The sequence below is a fragment of the Antechinus flavipes genome, chromosome 5 (genome assembly GCF_016432865.1).
Source record: "Antechinus flavipes isolate AdamAnt ecotype Samford, QLD, Australia chromosome 5, AdamAnt_v2, whole genome shotgun sequence".
In the NCBI taxonomy this organism is placed as follows: domain Eukaryota; kingdom Metazoa; phylum Chordata; class Mammalia; order Dasyuromorphia; family Dasyuridae; genus Antechinus; species Antechinus flavipes.
This window is the reverse complement of record NC_067402.1, coordinates 214,229,853-214,252,151: the sequence shown is the minus strand read 5'-3', so window position 1 is coordinate 214,252,151 and position 22,299 is coordinate 214,229,853.

The window sequence follows — 22,299 nt, the reverse complement described above, 5'->3', positions numbered from 1 at the left end:
TTCCAACTCTTAATTTCTATGATTCTATAAAGGCCTTTATTTGTCCCTTCCAAGACAAACTGTTAGTTGTCCTTTCTTTTCCCACAGCTTCATTTTGTCCCCTAGTCTCTTTATAGTGGAAATTTTAAAATAGATGATTCAGTTGATTATAGGATAAAGTTTTCATATTTGGAGCAACAATAAGTAAATTATTATTACTATATCATTAAAATATGAGATTGTTAGCAATCTATACCTTCCATGTTAGCACCCATGACCTTCATTACAAAAATGGACTTTATAGAATTGAAAGTGCTTTATTTTGTGGGTTGCCGTGTCCAAAGAATTCATCATGAAGTTGATAACCCAATAATCTAATAGTGACAAGTTTTTCTGAATTTTATCTTGACTGGTTTGGGGAAAACAGGCACCATCTGTTATTAAGTTATTATAAGTCTTCACATCATAGAGCAACCAACTGGAGCTTATGCTCTACTGAATCAATCTTTTGAGAACACACAAACACATGGTCAAGAATTTGAATAGGGTTTTATAAAAATGATATTCTACTAAATTCTGAATTTATACCTAGACTTCTACAAATTAGTTTCAAACACCTGATTCCTTTTTTTAAAAAGTTGTTTTAGACAAAAATAGTTTGCCAAAATCAAAAATTATGTTGGTCTAAAATTTATTCAAATAAGAAAGAATCATTTTAATTGCGACTAATAGATCATTCTTATCTTTCATAGAGATCTATAGATTTGCTGAAATCATTTTAGGGTGGGAGGAGAGATGTCTACTGAAAGATTTAATATCAAATAATTCTAAATGAAGTTTTTTTGTGTTTTTTTTTTTAATCTAATGAACTAAATACAAAAAAAAAAAAAAAAAAAAAAAAAAAGAATAGAAAAAAGAAAAACCAAAAAGGAAAATAATAAACAAAACAAAACTTTTCATGTGCCCAGAAAACATCAGGGAGAATTCAAAATATATAACAATAAATTTCCATTTCAAGAAAGCAATATAATAATAGAAGAAAATATATTCACGCATGTCCATCTTTTCTTTGCTTCTTTGTAAATTATTCTTTTGTTCTCTGCTGAGCACTTTTTACTTTATTCTTTTTTTTTCTCTTTATCCTACTTACTGCCCCAAGCAGGCTATGGTTAAGTTCAGATAAATGTATGTACACACACACACACACAAATACACCCACACACACACACACAAACACACACACACATATATACACACACACATACACACTTTCAATCCACACACACATACATTTATCCATATGCATACATATACATAGACCAATATGCACACATACCCACATATATTCTAAGATAGATATATGTGCATATGTATTTGCATATGTGTTGAGTTTGGGAAAGGGAACATTCTATGGTATTTATCCTATGAAAAGTTGTTTGGATAAGAGGCATTCATGATAGCTTCATCTTCCCTTCCCTTCTTCCAGCCTTTTAACTACGGTTTAAAGGTAATTTTTTGCTGGTTGTGTTTTAAATCTTTCTAGGTAACAAAATTTAGCCCACAGAACAAACATGACACAGACATTCGCACAATGAAGCAGACACAGACAAAATGACTTGAAAGGGGATTACCTCATTTTCTCTAAAAGCCATGAAATTTTGTCAAAAGCTATCCTATCATTTCCATCTTCTTCTGGCATCCTAGAGAAGGTGAAAAGGTAGCAATATTTCTCTAGGAACTTTGCTGAAAATTGCAAGACTTTCCAAACCGAGTGACCCCAGTCAAAGGGGACAAGCTGAGTGTGTAGTTCATGATGACCCAGACAAACCTTCTATGGTGCCAGCTTTCTGCCATTGACATACTAATTCTATGGCTCAGAGGAGTAGTCTCCAAAATTTGGTTCTCACTGACCAGATTATCAGTCAACAATGAATTGAAGAGTGGTCTATTCAGAATCAGACAGATCGAGTGTAAGAGTTTCCTGAGGCAGACTCCAAAGCTAGAACCAAAGCCAGAAGATTTAGGATTACTAAATTATTGTTAGAAAAGAAGTCTCCCTAAAATTAGAGGACCACAAAATCATTGCTATATTATATCAGAAGAAAGGAAGGAAGGAGGGAGGGAGGGGAGAAGAAGGGAAGAAGGAAGAGAAAAAGGGAGAAAGACAGGAAAAAAGGAGGAAGAGAGAAAAAAAAGAAGGGAAAGAGGAAGGTCAGTTCCAACTGACCAATTCCAGACTAGCTTTACTCATGGAGGTTGTTGTTTGTCCTTCCTTCTTAAAGAATACCATGGCATCTGAGAGGTGATGCCATGACATGCAAGGGAATTGGATTTAAGTGAAGGAGGATTGCCTCTCTTTCTCTTCCAGAGTCATGTGAATCCAGTGGCAATATATAGACGAAGATGACTGGATGTATAGAGCAATAGTAATGGACAAGGTATATAGATTAATGGGAAAGGGATAAGGGGAGGGAAGACTAGTATAAGATAAGGTGGGGATACAGAAGGATTTTAGATCAGAATGGGATAAGGTATGTAAATTAATGGGAATGGAATAAAGATAGAAGAAAAGGTTGGAGGGAGAAGACAAGAAAGAGTTGTATGGGTACGAAGACATTAAGTAATAGTAAGGCAAGAATTAAAGTAAAAGAGTTATCAAACATAAGAAATAAGAGATATGTAGAAATACTACAACAAGGATCAGGATTAGAATTTACCAGGAAAAAAGTAGAGCTAACAAAGTCAGACCTAAAGATTCAATCAAGAGAGAAATCTACAACATATGTCAGTCATATCATTATTGTTTTAAGTGCATCCTTACAGATAAATGTATATGATGTAATATAGTAATGATTTTGTGATCCTCTAATTTTAAGGGGGCTTCTGTTCTAACCTAAGTCAGTAATCCTAAATCTTCTGGCTTTGGTTCTGGTTTTGGAGTCTGCTTCAGGAAATTGTCACACCCAATCTGTCAGTGAATAGAACACACCTCAATTCATTGCTGACTGATAATCTGGTCAGTATTAATCAAATTCTGGAGACCACTCCTCTGGATCATGAGAATTAGCACATCAATGATAGAAAGCTGGATAAATGTATCTCCTGCTTCTGTTTCTCTGCTGAATTCTCTTAAAATTTGGTCTGCTTATAATTGGCATTACAATTACAACAAACTTTGCCCCTTGACAAGGAAATGGGTTCAAATCTGCAAATTCTTTGAAGACACCTTTCAATACCAGTGTGTGACCTTAAATCTTTTCAACCTCAACAATCCATTCGTTCATTCATTTGTTCGTTCGTTCCTTCCTTCTCTTCCCTTTCCTTTCCTTCTCCTTTCCTTTGTCCTCCCTCTTTCCACCTAAAGTATCTTACCTTTACCTTCAAAGATTCTTAAAGGTATTTTTTTCTCATTCCCACCTCTGAATCCTCCCAAGATATCTTGAGGTTTACTGGCTAGATTTCTTTCCTAAGGACCAGGTCTTAAATCAAAACCAATCTCATTCTAATTAGCCACCAATTTATCCTAAGTCAAACCCCATTTGGTCACTGGGTCCTGATTGACTCAGATTGAATTTAAATAGCAGTCATTTATGCTTTGGCCAGAAACCCTGAGCTTCTTACCCTCCCAGATTATTTATTAATCTATTTATTTAGATTTTATTTAGACTAGGAGAAAGAGGAAATTTTTTTGCCTCAATTGCTACTTAGCATTAATTACTGAATGGGTCAAACTGATACCTGTTGAAAATCTTACCTTAAAAATGCCAAGGTCTCCCAATTCATCCAGGGACATTTTCAGTATTCCTAATCTATATCTGGCTACTGAACCCAGATGGCTCTGAAGGGGAAAATAAGGCAGGTGATCTTGCATCTCCTTTCCTCATTTAAATCCAGCTCACTTGCATATCATGGCATCACTTCCCTGATGTCATGGTTCTCTTTGAGAATGAAGGAAAAAAGAAAAAAAAAAAAAAAAAAACCAAACAACTCTACACATCCTTCTAAATCCCAACTTAATTCTATTTCCTCCTCCTACCCTTCTTCCACTTATTTTTTTTTATATTTTTGGGGGGTTCTGTACCCTCCATGGTATATATGCAGTATTGCCTATTTAATCCATTCCCAATGTGAATAAAGTTTCAGAACTACAAGCCATCTTCCCCCTTCTAATGCCTCTGTATCTGTTCTTCCTATGCACCTCATTTGTGTAAGATGATTACAATTTTTAGTTTTTCCAAGTTTTGCTTTTTAGAGTCAGATGTACTCAACTTTGCTCCCATATTTTTTTTGAACTACCCAATTACTAATGTCAGTCTTAAACATATGGATACATTTTCATGTAAAAAACATAAACAATTTGTCCATGTTAAGCTGATTGAAATTAATCTTTGATATTGGTTCATATATTAAATTTTCTATATAAGTTTGGGTTTGGTCGAAAGTCCTGAAAATCTGTAAATTAGTTGAATGTCCATTTATGGATTATGAATAATTTTGCTGAATATGATATTTTTGGCTGCTGACTTAGTTCTTTTGATTGCCAGAACCTGAAGTTTTTTATTGTGGCTGCTGCTAAGTCCTGTTCAGTTTTAATTATAGCTCCAATGTGTTTGAATTTTTTATTTTTTTTTCTTATTTCTTGCAAAACTTACTCTTTGATTTGAGGATTTCAAAGTTTGGCAATAATATTCCTGTATGTTTGAGGTGGTATTCAGTGGGTTTTTTCCATTTCTACTTTCCCCTCATTTGCTCTCCAGACGATTTTCTTGGATTATTGCTTACATTATAATGTGAAGATTCTTTTTTTTTTTTTTTTTTTGGTCATAGGTTTCAGGTAGTCCAGTTATTCTTATATTTTCTCTTTTAGCTCTGTTCTCCAGATCTGTTGTTTTTCTCATGTTTCACATTCTATTTTTTTCATTATTTATATTTTGTTTTGCTGTTTCTTGGTTTTATAGCTTCATTGACTTCCCCTTGCCCAATTCTAATTTTCAAAGAATTATTTTTTTCTTTAAGACTCTGTATCTCCTTTTCTAATTGATTAACATTTTTCATAATCTTTTTATTTTTCTTGAATTTATTTTTAGTTTCTATTTTTTACATTCCTCATACTTGATTGTTAAAGTCTTTCTTGAGTTCTTCTGTAAATTCTCGCTGGGAAGAGAGCTATTTAACATTACTTTTTGGGATAGAAGAAACTTTTTTTTTTTTTTTTTTTTTTACTTCAGTGTCTTCCTCTGAGCATTAACCCTATTCTTTCCTGTTTCCATAGCGGGGACGGTTTTAGATCGGGCGCAGGCTGAGGGCAGCAGAGGCAGCGAGAGCACGGGAGCAGACTGGAGAGGGGGTGGGGAGTGATCGCAGCCGTCTCTGCGGGGAGACCTTTGCTACAGGACTGGATACTTTGCCCTGGCAGCAAGTCAGCAGAGAAGCTAAAAACACATGGGGAGGGGGGAGGAGGAGGGGGCGGGTGTGTGTGTGAAGACTACAACCCCCAAACAGCTGGAGTCTCTTGAGACCTGGCGACCCCTCCCCCACAGTGTCTCAGCACACTCTCGGAGTCTCAGGGCACAGGCCCAGCACAGTCAGGCTAGTGCCTCGCTGCTGCCCCCTGCAGTCTGTAAAGGAAGCTCGGTAATACCACCCAGCCCCTTCCTCCCCTCCCCCCAAAAGAAAGCAGCCTCCATTCAGGGGTTGTTTCTTTTTCTTTTTCTTTTTTTTTCTTTGATAGTTTGTCTTTGATTCTTAGACAAAATGAGCAAAAAATTGAAGAGGACTTTAACCCTTGACAGCTTCTATACAGATAAAGAGCAGACTCTAAATCCTGAGGAGACTAAAAACAGACAGTCTCCAGGTGAATCCCCAAAGGAGGAGATCAGCTGTTCCTCAGCACAGATGAATCTCATGGAGGAAATTAAAAAGGCTCTCACAAGGGAGCTAGAAGAAAAATGGGAGGCTTGGCAAAAGAGCTTGGAGAAGTCATTTAAAGAGAGACTGGATAAAGAAATAATATCCTTGAAAAATAGGATTAGTGAACTGGAAACAGAAAACAGCTCTCTAAAAAACAAAATTGGTGAAATGGAAAAAAATTCCACAGAACAAAAGAACTCAATGGGACAATTAGAAAAAGATATTAAAAAAGCAAGTGAAGAAAATACTTCATTGAAAATCAGGGTCGAACAAATGGAATTGAATGACTCTTGGAGACAAGAAGAATCAGTCAAGCAAATCCAAAAAAATCAAATAATGGAAAAGAATGTGAAATACCTTCTGGGGAAGACAACAGACCTGGAAAACAGATCCAGGAGAGACAATCTGAGAATCATTGGACTTCCAGAAAAACATGATGAAAAAAAGAGCCTGGACACTATTTTCCAGGAAATTATCAAAGAGAACTGCCCAGAAGTCATAGAAACAGAGGAAAAAATAAACATTGAAAGAATTCATCGATCCCCCACTGAAAGAGATCCTAAAATCAAAACACCAAGGAATATAGTGGCCAAATGCCAGAACCCTCAGATGAAGGAAAAAATACTGCAAGCAGCTAGAAAAACCCAATTCAAGGATCGAGGAGCCACAATAAGGATCACCCAGGATCTGGCAGCATCCACATAAAGGGATCAAAGGGCCTGGAATATGATATTCCGAAAGGCTAAGGAACTTGGTATGCAACCAAAAATAACTTACCCAGCGAGAATGAGCATCTTTTTCTAGGGAAGAAGATGGACATTCAACGAAGTAAGTGAATTTCACCTATTTTTGATGAAAAAGCCAGAACTTAACAAAAAGTTTGATCTACAAATACAGAACTCAAGAGAAATCTAAAAAGGTAAAGATTAATCTTGGGAACTATATTTCTGCTATAAAGATGTATAAAGAATGCATGTATAACTTGTTCTAGAAACTAAAGGTGGAAAGGACATTGTACTAGAAAAAGAGTAAAGTGGGGGTACTACATCTCATGAAGAGGCAAAGGAAACCTATTATATCTGAGAGAAAGAATGGAGGGGGATGAATATAGTGGGTATCTTACTGCCTTAAGAATTGGCTTTAAGTGAAAAATTTTAGACATATTCAATTTATGGTGAAACTTCTCCCACCTCATTGAAAAGTGAGAAGAGAAAAGTGAAAAGGAAAGGAATAAGCTAAGTGAAAGGGAATACGGTAACTGGGAGGGAAAGGGGTAAGATAGGGGGAGGAATTCTAAGGCAGGGGGAGAGATACTAAAAAGGGAGGGGTGTGAGAAGCAAGTGGTGCTCACAAGCTTAATACTGGGAAGGGGGGGAAGGGGAAAAGAAGGGAGGAAAGCATAAACAGATAGCAAGTAATACACAATTAGTCATTTTAACCATAAATGTGAACGGGGTAAACTCCTCCATAGAAGCGGTTAGCAGAATGGATTAAAAGCCAGAATCCTACAATATGTTGTTTACAGGAAACACACCTGAAGCAGGGAGACACATGCAGGTTAAAGGTAAAAGGTTGGAGCAAAATCTACTATGCTTCAGGTGAAGTCAAAAAAGCAGGGGTAGCCATCCTGATCTCAGATCAAGCTAAAGCAAAAATTGATCTTATTAAAAGAGATAAGGAAGGGCACTATATCTTGCTTTTTTTTTTTTTTAAATTTTTTATTTAATAATTACATTATATTGACACTCGTTTCTGTTCCGATTTTTTCCCCCTCCCTCCCTCCACCCCCTCCCCTAGATGGCAAGCAGTCCTTTATATGTTGGATATGTTGCAGTATATCCTAGATACAATATATGTTTGCAGAACCGAACAGTTCTCTTGTTGCGTAGGGAGAATTGGATTCAGAAGGTATAAATAATCCGGGAAGAAAAACAAAAATGCAGATAGTTTACATTCGTTTCCCAGTGTTCTTTCTTTGGGTGTAGCTGCTTTTGTCAGTCATTTATTAATTGAAACTCAGGTCTCTTTGTCAAAGGAATCCACTTCCATCAAAATATGTCCTCATACAATATCGTTGTCGAAGTGTATAATGATCTCCTGGTTCTGCTCATTTCACTTAGCATCAGTTCATGTAAGTCTCGCCAGTCCTCTCTGTATTCATCCTGCTGGTCATTTCTTACAGAACAATAATATTCCATACCATTTATATACCACAATTTACCCAGCCATTCTCCAATTGATGGGCATCCATTCATTTTCCAGTTTTTAGCCACTACAAACAGGGCTGCTACAAACATTTTGGCACATACAGGTCCCTTTCCCTTCTTTAGTATTTCTTTGGGATATAAGCCCAATAGAAACACTGCTGGATCAAAGGGTATGCACAATTTGATAATTTTTTGGGCATAATTCCAGATTGCTCTCCAGAATGGTTGGATTCGTTCACAACTCCACCAACAATGCATTAGTGTCCCAGTTTTCCCGCATCCCCTCCAACATTCATCATTATTTTTTCCTGTCATCTTAGCCAATCTGACAGGTGTGTAGTGGTATCTCAGAGTTGTCTTAATTTGCATTTCTCTGATCAATAATGATTTGGAACACTCTTTCATATGAGTGGTAATAGTTTCAATCTCATCCTCTGAAAATTGTCTGTTCATATCCTTTGACCATTTATCAATTGGAGAATGGCTTGATTTCTTATAAATTTGAGTCAGTTCTCTATATATTTTGGAAATGAGGCCTTTATCAGAACCTTTAACTGTGAAAATGTTTTCCCAGTTTGTTGCTTCCCTTCTGATCTTGTTTGCATTAGTTTTATTTGTACAAGGCTTTTTAATTTGATGTAATCGAAATTTTCTATTCTGTGATCAGTAATGGTCTCTAGTTCATCTTTGGTCACAAATTTCTTTCTCCTCCACAAGTCTGAGAGATAAACTATTCTATGTTCCTCTAATTTATTTATAGTCTCGTTCTTTATGCCTAGGTCATAGACCCATTTTGATCTTATCTTGGTATATGGTGTTAAGTGTGGGTCCATGCCTAATTTCTGCCATACTAATTTCCAATTATCCCAGCAGTTTTTATCAAATAATGAATTCTTTTCCCAGAAGTTAGGGTCTTTGGGTTTGTCAAACACTAGATTGCTATAATTGACTATTCTGTCTTGTGAGCCTAGCCTTTTCCACTGATCCACTAATCTATTTCTTAGCCAATACCAAATGGTTTTGGTGACTGCTGCTTTATAATATAATTTTAGATCAGGTACAGCTAGGCCACCTTCATTTGATTTTTTTTTCATTAATTCCCTTGAGATTCTCGACTTTTTATTGTTCCATATGAATTTTGTTGTTATTTTTTCTAGATCAATAAAATATTTTCTTGGAAGTCTGATTGGTATAGCACTAAATAAATAGATTAGTTTAGGGAGTATTGTCATCTTTATTATGTTCGCTCGGCCGATCCAAGAGCACTTAATATTTTTCCAATTATTTAAGTCTGACTTTATTTGTGTGGAGACTTTTTTATAATTTTGCTCATATAATTCCTGACTTTCCTTTGGTAGATAGATTCCCAAATATTTTATGGTATCAACAGTTATTCTGAATGGAATTTCTCTTTGTATCTCTTGCTGTTGGGTTTTGTTGGTGATGTATAAAAATGCTGAGGATTTATGGGGATTTATTTTGTAGCCAGCTACTTTGCTAAAATTATGAATTATTTCCAATAGCTTTTTGGTAGAATCTCTGGGGTTCTCTAGGTATACCATCATATCATCTGCAAAGAGTGATAGTTTGGTTTCCTCATTGCCTACTCTAATTCCTTTTATATCTTTCTCGACTCTTATTGCCGAGGCTAGTGTTTCTAATACGATATTAAATAATAATGGTGATAGTGGGCAACCTTGCTTCACTCCAGATCTTACTGGGAAAGGTTCCAGTTTTTCCCCATTTCATATGATGCTTACTGATGGTTTTAAATATATGCTCCTGACTATTTTAAGGAAAAGTCCATTTATTCCTATGCTCTCAAGTGTTTTTATTAGGAATGGATGTTGGATTTTATCAAATGCTTTTTCTGCATCTATTGAGATGATCATGTGGTTTTTGTTTGTTTGGTTATTGATATAGTCAATTATGCTAATAGTTTTCCTAATATTGAACCAGCCCTGCATTCCTGGTATAAATCCTACTTGGTCATAGTGTATTATCCTGGTGACAATTTTCTGTAATCTTTTTGCTAATATTTTATTTAGATTTTAGCATCAATATTCATTAGGGAGATTGGTCTATAATTTTCTTTCTCTGTTTTCAGCCTACCTGGTTTAGGTATCAGTACCATATCTGTGTCATAAAAGGAGTTTGGTAGGACTCCTTCAATCCCTATTTTTTCAAATAGTTTAGTCAGCATTGGAGTTAATTGTTCTTTAAATGTTTGGTAGAATTCACATGTAAATCCATCTGGTCCTGGGGATTTTTTCTTAGGGAGTTGATTGATAGTTTGTTCTATTTCTTTTTCTGAGATGGGACTGTTTAGGATATTTACTTCTTCCTCTGTTAGTTTGGGCAAGCTGTATTTTTGGAGGTATTTTTCTATTTCATTTAAGTTGTCGAATTTATTGGCATAAAGTTGGGCAAAGTAACTCCTAATTATTGCTCTAATTTCCTCTTCGTTAGTGGTGAGTTCTCCCTTTTCATTTTTAAGACTAACAATTTGATTTTCCTCTTTCCTTTTTTTAATCAGATTTACTAAGGGTTTGTCTATTTTGTTGGTTTTTTCATAGAACCAACTCTTAGTTTTATTAATCAATTCAATAGTTTTTTTTACTTTCAATTTTATTGATCTCACCTTTTACTTTTAGAATTTCAAGTTTAGTGTTTGACTGGGGGTTTTTAATTTGTTCCTTTTCTAGCATTTTTAGTTGCAAGCCCAGTTCATTGACCTTCTCTTTCTCTATTTTATGCAACTAGGCCTCTAGAGATATGAAATTTCCCCTTATTACCGCTTTGGCTGCATCCCATACATTTTGGTATGATGTCTCATTATTATCGTTTTCTTGGGTGAAGTTATTAATTATGTCTATGATTTGCTGTTTCACCCAATCATTCTTTAGTATGAGATTATTTAGTTTCCAATTATTTTTTGGTCTACTTCCCCCTGGGGAATATAGATATAGAGGATAAATATAGGGATATAGAGCCCTTCCTTATCTCTTTTAATTAGATCAATTTTTGCTTTAGCTTGATCTGAGATCAGGATGGCTACCCCTGCTTTTTTGACTTCACCTGAAGCATAGTAGATTTTGCTCCAACCTTTTACCTTTAACCTGCATGTATCTCCCCGCTTCAGGTGTGTTTCCTGTAAACAACATATTGTAGGATTCTGGCTTTTAATCCATTCTGCTAACCGCTTCCTCTTTATGGGGGAGTTTACCCCGTTCACGTTTATGGTTAGAATGACCAATTCTGTATTACTTGCCATCTTGTTAACCCCAGTTTATGCTTTCCTCCCTTCTTTCCCCTTCCCCCCCTTCCAAGTATTAAGCTTGTGAGCACCAGTTGCTTCTCACAGCCCTCCCTTTTTAGTGTCCCTCCCCCCACCTTTGAGTTCCTCCCCCTATCTTACCCCTTTCCCTCCCAGTTCCCGTATTCCCTTCCGCTTAGCTTATTCCTTCCCTTTCCACTTTTCCCTTCTCACTTTTCAATGAGATGGGAGAAGTTTCACCATAGATTGAATATGTCTTAAGATTTTTCACTTAAAGCCAATTCTGAAGGCAGTAAGATACCCACTATATTCATCCCCCTCCATTCTTTCTCTCAGATATAATAGGTTTCCTATGCCTCTTCATGAGATGTACTACCCCCACTTTACCCTTTTTCTGGTACAATGTCCTTTCCACATCAATTTCTAGAACAAGGTATACATGTATTCTTTATACATCTATATAGTCAAAATATAGTTCCCAAGATTAATCTTTACCTTTTTAGATTTCTCTTGAGTTCTATATTTGTAGATCAAACTTTTTGTTAAGTTCTGGTTTTTTCATCAGAAATAGATGAAATTCGCTTACTTCGTTGAATGTCCATCTTCTTCCCTGGAAAAAGATGCTCATTCTCGCTGGGTAAGTTATTTTTGGTTGCATACCAAGTTCCTTAGCCTTTCGGAATATCATATTCCAGGCCCTTCGATCTTTTAATGTGGATGCTGCCAGATCCTGGGTGATCCTTATTGTGGCTCCTTGATACTTGAATTGGGTTTTTCTAGCCGCTTGCAATATTTTTTCTTTCATCTGAGGGTTCTGGCATTTGGCCACTATATTCCTTGGTGTTTTGATTTTAGGATCCCTTTCAGTGGGTGATCGATGAATCCTTTCAATGTTTATTTTTTCCTCTGTTCCTATGACTTCTGGGCAGTTCTCTTTGATAATTTCCTGGAAGACAGTGTCCAGGCTCTTTTTTTCATCATGTTTTTCTGGGAGTCCAATGATTCTCAGATTGTCTCTCCTGGATCTGTTTTCCAGGTCTGTTGTCTTCCCCAGAAGGTATTTCACATTTTTCTCCATTGTTTGATTTTTTTGGATTTGCTTGACTGATTCTTCTTGTCTCCTCGAGTCATTCAATTCCACTTGTTCAATTCTGATTTTCAGTGAAGTATTCTCTTCACTCACTTTTTTAAAATCTTTCTCTAATTGTCAAATTGAGTTCTTTTGTTCTGTGGAATTTTTTTCCATTTCGCCAATTTTGTTTTTTAGAGAGCTGTTTTCTGTTTCCAGTTCACTAATCCTATTTTTCAAGGATTTTACTTCTTTATCCACTCTCTCTTTAACTGACTTCTCCAGGCTCTTTTGCCAAGCCTCCCTCTCCTTTTCCCATTTTTCTTCTAGCTCCCTTGTGAGAGCCTTTTTAATCACTTCTATGAGGTTCATCTGTGCTGAGGAACAGACGATCTCCTCCTTTGGGGAATCACCTGGGGACTGCCTGTTTTTAGTCTCCTCAGGATTTAAAGTCTGCTCTCTATCTGTGTAGAAGCTGTCAAGGGTTAAAGTCCTCTTCAGCTTCTTGCTCATTCTGTCTATTAATCAGAGACAAACTACCAAAGAAAAACAGAAAAAAACTGGAGTCTTTCTTTGGGGGGGGGGGGGGCTGGGTGTGTTATCGAGCTTCCTCTACAGACTGCAAGGGGCAGCAGTGAGGCACTAGCAGGACTGTGCTGCGCCTGCGCTCTGAGATCCCAAAGCGTGCTGAGTTACTGAGGGGGGGGAAGGGGAAAAGAAGGGAGGAAAGCATAAACAGATAGCAAGTAATACACAATTAGTCATTTTAACCATAAATGTGAACGGGGTAAACTCCTCCATAAAGAGGAAGTGGTTAGCAGAATGGATTAAAAGCCAGAATCCTACAATATGTTGTTTATGGGAAACACACCTGAAGCAGGGAGATACATGCAGGTTAAAGGTAAAAGGTTGGAGCAAAATCTACTATGCTTCAGGTGAAGTCAAAAAAGCAGGGGTAGCCATCCTGATCTCAGATCAAGCTAAAGCAAAAATTCAGAGATAAGGAAGGGCACTATATCTTGCTAAAGGGTAGCATGGATAATGAAGCAATATCAATATTAAACATATATGCACCAAGTGGTGCAGCATCTAAATTCTTAAAAGAGAAATTAAGAGAGCTGCAAGAAGAAATAGACAGTAAAACTATAATAGTGGGAGATCTTAACCTTGCACTCTCAGAATTAGATAAATCAAACCACAAAATAAATAAGAAAGAAGTCAAAGAGGTAAATAGAATACTAGAAAAGTTAGATATGATAGATCTCTGGAGAAAACGTAATGGAGACAGAAAGGAATACACTTTATTTTCAGCAGTTCATGGAACCTATACAAAAATTGACCATATATTAGGACATAAAAACCTCAAACTCAAATGCAGTAAGGCAGAAATAGTAAATGCATTCTTTTCAGACCACAATGCAACGAAAATTACATTCAACAAAAAGCCAAGGGAAAGTAGACCAAAAAATAATTGGAAACTAAATAATCTCATACTAAAGAATGATTGGGTGAAACAGAAAATCATAGAAATAATTAATAACTTCACCCAGGATAATGATAATAATGAGACATCATACCAAAATGTATGAGATGCACCAAAGTGGTAATAAGGGGAAATTTCATATCTCTAGAGGCCTATTTGCATAAAATAGAGAAAAAGAAGGTCAATGAATTGGGCTTGCAACTAAAAATGCTAGAAAAGGAACAAATTAAAAACCCCCAGTCAGACATTAAACTTGAAATTCTAAAATTAAAAGGAGAGATCAATAAAATTGAAAGTAAAAAAACCTATTGAATTAATTAATAAAACTAAGAGTTGGTTCTATGAAAAAATCAACAAAATAGACAAACCCTTAGTAAATCTGATTAAAAAAAGGAAAGAGGAAAATCAAATTGTTAGTCTTAAAAATGAAAAGAGAGAACTCGCCACTAACGAAGAGGAAATTAGAGCAATAATTAGGAGTTGCTTTGCCCGACTTTATGCCAATAGATTCGACAACTTAAATGAAATAGAAAAATACCTCCAAAAATATAGCTTGCCCAAACTAACAGAGGAAGAAGTAAATATCCTAAACAGTCCCATCTCAGAAAAAGAAATAGAACAAACTGTCAAGCAACTCCCTAAGAAAAAAGTCCCCTGGATCAGATGGATTTACATGTGAATTCTACCAAACATTTAAAGAACAATTAACTCCAATGCTAAATAAACTATTTGAAAAAATAGGGATTGAAGGAGTCCTACCAAACTCCTTTTATGACACAGACATGGTGCTAATACCTAAACCAGGTAGGTTGATAACAGAGAAAGAAAATTATAGACCAATCTCCCTAATGAATATTGATGCTAAAATCTTAAATAAAATATTAGCAAAAAGATTACAGAAAATCATCCCCAGGATAATATACTATGACCAAGTAGGATTTATACCAGGAATAATATACCATGGCTGATTCAATATTAGGAAAACTATTAGCATAATTGAGTATATCAATAACCAAACAAACAAAAACCATATGATCATCTCAATAGATGCAGAAAAAGCATTTGATAAAATCCAACATCCATTCCTAATAAAAACACTTGAGAGCATAGGAATAAATGGACTTTTCCTTAAAATAGTCAGAAGCATATATCTAAAACCGTCAGTAAACATCATATGCAATGGGGAAAAACTGGAACCTTTCCCAGTAAGATCTGGAGTGAAGCAAAGTTGCCCATTATCACCATTATTATTCAGTATTGTATTAGAAACACTAGCCTCTTCAATAAGAGTCGAGAAAGAGATTAAAGGAATTAGAGTAGGCAATGAGGAAACCAAACTATCATTCTTTGCAGATGATATGATGGTTTACCTAAAGAACCCCAGAGATTCTACTAAAAAGCTATTAGAAATAATTCATAACTTTAGCAAAGTAGCAGGATACAAAATAAATCCCCATAAATCTTCAGTATTTTTATATATCATCAACAAAATAGAATAGCAAGAGATACAAAGAGAAATTCCATTCAAAATAACTGTTGCTAGCATAACATATTTGGGAATCTATCTACCAAAGGAAAGTCAGGAATTATATGAGCAAAATTACAAAAAAGTCTCCACACAAATGAAGTCAGACTTAAATAATTGGAAAAAATATTAAGTGCTTTTGGATAGGCTGAACGAATATAATAAAGATGACAATACTCCCTAAATGAATCTATTTATTTAGTGCTATACCAATCAGACTTCCAAGAAAATATTTTAATGATCTAGAAAAAATAACAACAAAATTCATATGGAACAATAAAAAGTCGAGAATCTCAAGGGCATTAATGAAAAAAAAAATCAAATGAAAGTGGCGTAGCTATACCTGATCTAAAATTATATTATAAAGCAGCAGTCAACAAAACCATTTGGTATTGGCTAAGAAATAGATTAGTGGATCAGTGGAAAAGGTTAGGTTCACAAGACAGAATAGTCAACTATAGCAATCTAGTGTTTGACAAACCCAAAGATCCTAACTTTTGGGATAAGAATTCATTATTTGATAAAAACTGCTGGGATAACTGGAAATTAGTATGGCAGAAATTAGGCATGGATCCACACTTAATACCATATACCAAGATAAGATCAAAATGGGTCCATGACCTAGGCATAAAGAATGAAATTATAAATAAATTAGAGGAACATAGGATAGTTTATCTCTCAGACTTGTGGAGGAGAAAGAAATTTGTGACCAAAGATGAACTAGAGACCATTACTGATCACAAAATAGAAAATTTTGATTACATCAAAGTAAAAAGCCTTTGTACAAACAAAACTAATGCAAACAAGATTAGAAGGGAAGCAACAAACTGGGAAAACATCTTCACAGTTAAAGGTTCTGATAAAGGCCTCATTTCCAAAATATATCGAGAACTGACTCAAATTTATAAGAAATCAAGCCATTCTCCAATTGATAAATGGTCAAAGGATATGAACAGACAATTTTCAGATGATGAAATTGAAAGTATTACCACTCATATGAAAGACTGTTCCAAATCACTATTGATCAGAGAAATGCAAATTAAGACAACTCTGAGATACCACTACACACCTGTCAGATTGGCTAAGATGACAGAAAAAAATAATGATGAATGTTGGAGGGGATGTGGCAAAACTGGGACACTGATGCATTGTTGGTGGAGTTGTGAACAAATCCAACCATTCTAGAGAGCAATCTGGAATTATGTCCAAAAAGTTATCAAAGTGTGCATACCCTTTGATCCAGCAGTGTTTCTATTGGGCTTATATCCCAAAGAAATACTAAAGAAGGGAAAGGGACTTGTATGTGCCAAAATGTTTGTGGCAGCTCTGTTTGTAGTGGCTAGAAACTGGAAAATGAATGGATGCCCATCAATTGGAGAATGGCTGGGTAAATTGTGGTATATGAATGTTATGGAATATTATTGTTCTGTAAGAAATGACCAGTAGGATGAATACAGAGAGGCTTGGAGAGACTTACATGAACTGATGCTAAGTGAAATGAGCAGAACCAGGAGATCATTACATACTTCAACAACGATATTGTATGAGGATGTATTCTGATGGAAGTGGATTTCCTTGACAAAGAGACCTAACTCAGTTTCAATTGATAAATGATGGACCGAAGCAGCTACATCCGAAGAAAGAACACTGGGAAATGAATGTGAACCATTAGCATTTTCGTTTTTCTTCCCGGGTTATTTTTACCTTCTGAATCCAATTCTCCCTGTGCAACAAGAGAACAGTTCTGCAAACATATATTGTATCTAGGATATACTGCAACATATCTAACATATATAGGACTGCTTGCCATCTAGGGGAGAGGGTAAAGGGAGGGAGGGGAAAAATCGGAACAGAAGCAAGTGCAAGGGATAATGTTGTAAAAAAATTACCCTGGCATGGATTCTGTCAATATAAAGTTATTATAAAATAAAATAAAATATATTTTAAAAAAAAGAAAGAAAAGGCAAAGAAAATGACCACCAAACTAATTTCAACCAATTAAGACAAATACATTGTTTTAGTGGGAATTTTGTGAATCTTGAAATTAAATTAGCAATCTACCACAGAATTTGTATTTGAAGGGAAGAAAGACATGAGTAGCTTCATTGTAAATTTAAAAGGCCAGTTTCAAAATAATCAAGAAAAGAAGAATGGAATACAAAACCTAAGATTTTTCAGGAGAAGTGAGTTCCCATGCAGTGTAAAATTCTGAATGATAATATTCTGATCATGCTAGTACAGGAGATAAAGAAATGTCTTTCTTAAATGATAAACCTTTGCAAGGAACACTAACCAAGTCAGAATTTTAAAGTCATGAATAGAAAAAAATAACTAATATCTGTAAAATTGTATGGCTATTAGTAAGTCCAAAATAAGCTAAATCTGTCCATTAAGCCCAAGGACAACAACAATTACAGCAATTGTTATTTTCATTTGTTCCTTTATTTTGTTTTTAGCTGTTAGGTATAAGAGAAAGATCAAAGAGAAAAGGATTGTGGCTTGGAGCACACAGAAACTATCCTAAGAAAGCTAAAACTGTCTACTGATTTTGTTTCTGTTTTCTCTTCCAAAGACAGGACAAAAATACTCCTCAATGGGTGGGAATTCAAGGTAAGTGAGAAACTAAAGTAAAAACTCATTTTATTCAATGATTTCCAGGTGCCAAAACTATATGAACCGTTATTTCAGGTATTAAAAAACCTGCAACATATTTTTGCTGAGCTTCATTTGATAATCTTAAAAACTTCTTGAAAAACAAAGTAGTGTCACTGGAGAAAAAGGCAAATATTTCAGTTTTCATAAAAGGGTAGAAAGGAGAGTCTGCATAGTACAAATCAATGAGTGTAAGCTCTACTCTTAGCTAAGCTCAAATTATTAGAGAGTTAATTAATAAGCACTGAAAAACGGAAACATTGATGATAAAAATTTATTATGGCTCCCTCTAAAACAGTTCCCAACACACTAATTTCATTTTATATTAATTTGACATTAGAGTCCTAGAATTAGAAATATATATATAATGTGTGTGTATAAATTTTGTTTGGAGAACTCAAAAAAAAAGTACTCAATGTATAAATAATATAGAGAGCTATTGAAACTTTTAAACATATAGGACTAAACATGTCACTTTCTTACTGAGCAACACACAACAATTTCCTGTTCCTAGGCTCACTTATAAACTTTTCTTTTGGGCAGTGAAAGTTTTTGTGTCAAATTTGCTTTTTCAGATTTAATGCATATTATTTTTTTTTGAAACATGCTCTAATTTAATCAAACTAGTAAACAAACAAATAAACAAAAAGGTTTTTCATGCATAACACTTTATTTTTCATCTCAGCCTTTGCATTGGAATTCTTCTCACCTGAAATGCACTCCTTCACCTGTTATAGAATCCCCAAACAGGCTGGTGCTTTCCTCTAAAAATTATCTTATATTGATTCTGTAAAAGTCAGTATAATAGAGTGGTAGTTAAACTAGCAGACATCAAAAACTGGATTCTACCTCTGACATATACTGGTTTCATGATTCTGGCAAGTCACTTTTTTAATATTCTAAATAACTATCCAATTCTACCTCAGTTAAATCCAATTCATTCATATCCCTTCAAAAACAAAGGATGAATATTAACAATAGTTTCAGAATTTAGCACAGTGCTTAGAACATACTTGTCATTGTTGTTCAGTCATTTTAGTCCCACCTTTCCCTTCCTGACCCCGATGAGGTCCTTGGTAACTAGATGAGGTTGGCAGAGAAAGCCTAAAATACTGGCAAGAATATAATTCTCCCTGAGGCAAAGAGAGGCAGCTCTGATTGGAATTAGCTCAAACTTAGTCTCACCCCTGTGGAGGTATTGGGAAACTCAACTTTACTCTATCTAATCACAAAGTCAAGTTATGGTATCAATCCCAGGAGCTAAATTTCCCTTATAAATCTTCCTATGGCTGTGCCATTTTTGTTGAACTCTTTTTGGGGTTAGCCCATCATGATATTCAGCCTTGTGGTGTCTTTTCTTCACCTTCCCCCATGCCTCATATTATCTTTCCCTTGATTAGAGGTAACTCGTTCACATCTTTTAATTTTTCTATGGATTTAGTCTGCCAATTGGTGCTGTATTCCCAGCTCATGGCATATCATATCCTCTTTCATCTGGTTAATTGTGAGTTCACTAGGGAATTTGTCTTTTTTCCCTTGTTGATTGTTAAAACCCCATTCCTTACTAACTATATGTTCTCTCAATACTATTTCATATTCACTATTCCTGGTATCTGTTTTGTCCAGAGATTGTCTCTTCTCATAAATAAAAATACCTTTTGGCCCATTTCCTTCTCCAGTTCATTTCATATGTAAGTAACTCAGAAAAATAGGCTTAGGTGACTTGCTTAGGGTCACACAGGTAGTAAGTGTCTGAGGTCAGCTTTGAATTCAGAAAGATGAGTCTTGACTCCAGGCTCACATTATATCAACTGAGCCATCTTGTTGCCCTAACACATCATAAGCACTTGCTATTATTAACTGCCTGAACTAGTAGGGGAAACCTTGCCCATGGCAGGAGCTTATGTACATATTTTCTGATCACATATGGGACATGCTAATCACACTGTATTCTGCTTAATCCCAGCTAAATTTTGAATTTTCATTTGGAATGAGAATCAGAAGGCCTAATCTCTTATCATGGCTCCTCTGGTGACAAATCTGATCAGAAGACATTAAAGACACACACGCTAAAATGGAATATGAAATGTTGGAAAATAATAATGCATCAAAATCCTACTGCACGCTAAGAAGGGAAATAACAGACTCTCTATTCTAATCTATATTTGACCAAAATCCTCTCTATTATATCATCAGTCTACATTAGGGAAAGATTATAGGTAAGGAATTAGTACATGTAGAAGAGGATAATCATGATGATGAGATGAATATAAAACATGTAATATAAGGGCTGGATGAAACAAATGTGAATTATCAGTACAGAAAATGTAAGGCTTCAATTGCTTATTGGACTGTCTTGTCCTTTTAGTTAGTCTAAGAGAACAGAACTTGGAACAAAAAGTATAAATTTCAGAGAGCTAAATTTAAGTATAATTTGAGGGATTTCTAGAAGTTCATCTATACATAAATAGAAGGTCGCAATTTAGTATTTAGTACCTTCAGTGTAGTTCCCTAAGAAGAAATTGACTGGGGCACCTAGATAGTACACTGGGTAAAGTACCAGTTCTGCAGTCAGGAGGACTTAAATTCAAAACTGGTCTCAGACACTAGCTGCATGACCCTGGGCAAGTCACTTAACCCTGACTGCTTAAGTTAAGAGACAGAGCAAAAGAGAGACAGACGGAGAAAGAAAGAGAAAGAGAAGGAGAGAGAAAGAGAAAGAGAGAGAAAGAGAGAGAGAGAGAGAGAGAGAGAGAGAAGAGAGAGAGAGAGAGAGAGAAAGAGAGAGAGAGAGAGAGAAAGAAAGAGAGAGAGAGAGAGAAACTATGTACTTATTGGGGAGATTTAATAGAGAACAGTTTGTCAAATTCAGGTTAAAGAGTCTGTGATTTCTCCTCCCAGACTTAGCATACATTATTATTTTGGCATATTTCCATATCACAAGATTGCATATATCACTTTAGCATTTGCATTGAAAATCTCTCCTGATTAGATATGTCATTGATCAAGCTGTGATTTGCACATGGGTCTTCTGAGTTTCATTTCATTGTATTTCCTCTGGACCTCACTATCTCCCTATACTTGCATTGTTCATGTCTATTTTACCAAATAAGAAAATGAATCACTGAGAAATCTAGTGCCTTTGTAAATGAAGAACTTTAATAGAGTAGGATAGACAAATTCAGTGGCATTTAGTTTCTGATCTAATCACTGAATCCCTAGGTGAAGGCAGCATACTCCTTTCTATTAAAAGCTTTATTTATGTTTAATAATGTACTAGAATTAAGCAATTCATATTTAAACAAAAGTAAATGTGCTAAAAAACAAGGCTATAAGTTTAAACTTTTATATAGATATAGATATATGTAAATTAATTTGTTTATGGGAACTATCCTTTTAGGATGAATTTTAAAAGACATTTCATAAGAATTAACATTTATATTTCAAGAGTTTTGTGCTATGAAAACTCAACTAGGTGCTTCAATTAAATACATAATTATAAATATTTATATATGCCAAGGAAATTGGAAATAGGTGAAAGAGGATGTTATGGTTAAGTAGAGAAATATGCTTTTAAAATATTGCTCATAAATACAAACAATATAATAAAACTAGCAAATATTGGTTTATTTGATATCTAGAGTAGCCCTAAAAGTTTTCTCCAGAATGCTACTCACTCCCATTATGTTATTAGATTGTGACATTCATGTAAATCAAATCTATAGAAGCAGTAGGGATAGATAACATAAAAATTATTCAAGGTCTTTCTTAAAGCAGAGTAAAAAAAAAAAATAATAACCTAATAAAGGCTTCTGCCTGTCTTACACATGTTTCTGATGAGATTTAGATTTGGGGTCCTCAAATGAAAATGAAGTCTAGTGGCAGGTTTGGGGTTCAGGGAGTCAAATGGAGCTCCCCTGCAATGCTTTGGATTCAGAGCAAGGGTAGGGAGTTAAATGAGGTCTAGTGGCTGTGCAAGAGTCCCCTGTAAATGAATTTACAGACCAGAAAGCCTAGAGTGATAAAAGAGGTTTATTATGGGGATTGGAAGTAAGGTTAAAGTCTAATTAGTAAAAGGTATTAGGTAAAGAGAAGAGGGCACTGGAAACAGTATTCCAGTGGGCAGAGACTCCTTGGGGTGCCAAGCATGGCATAGCTGGCATGTTTGGAACCTCTGCAAAGAGAGGACTCCAGCTT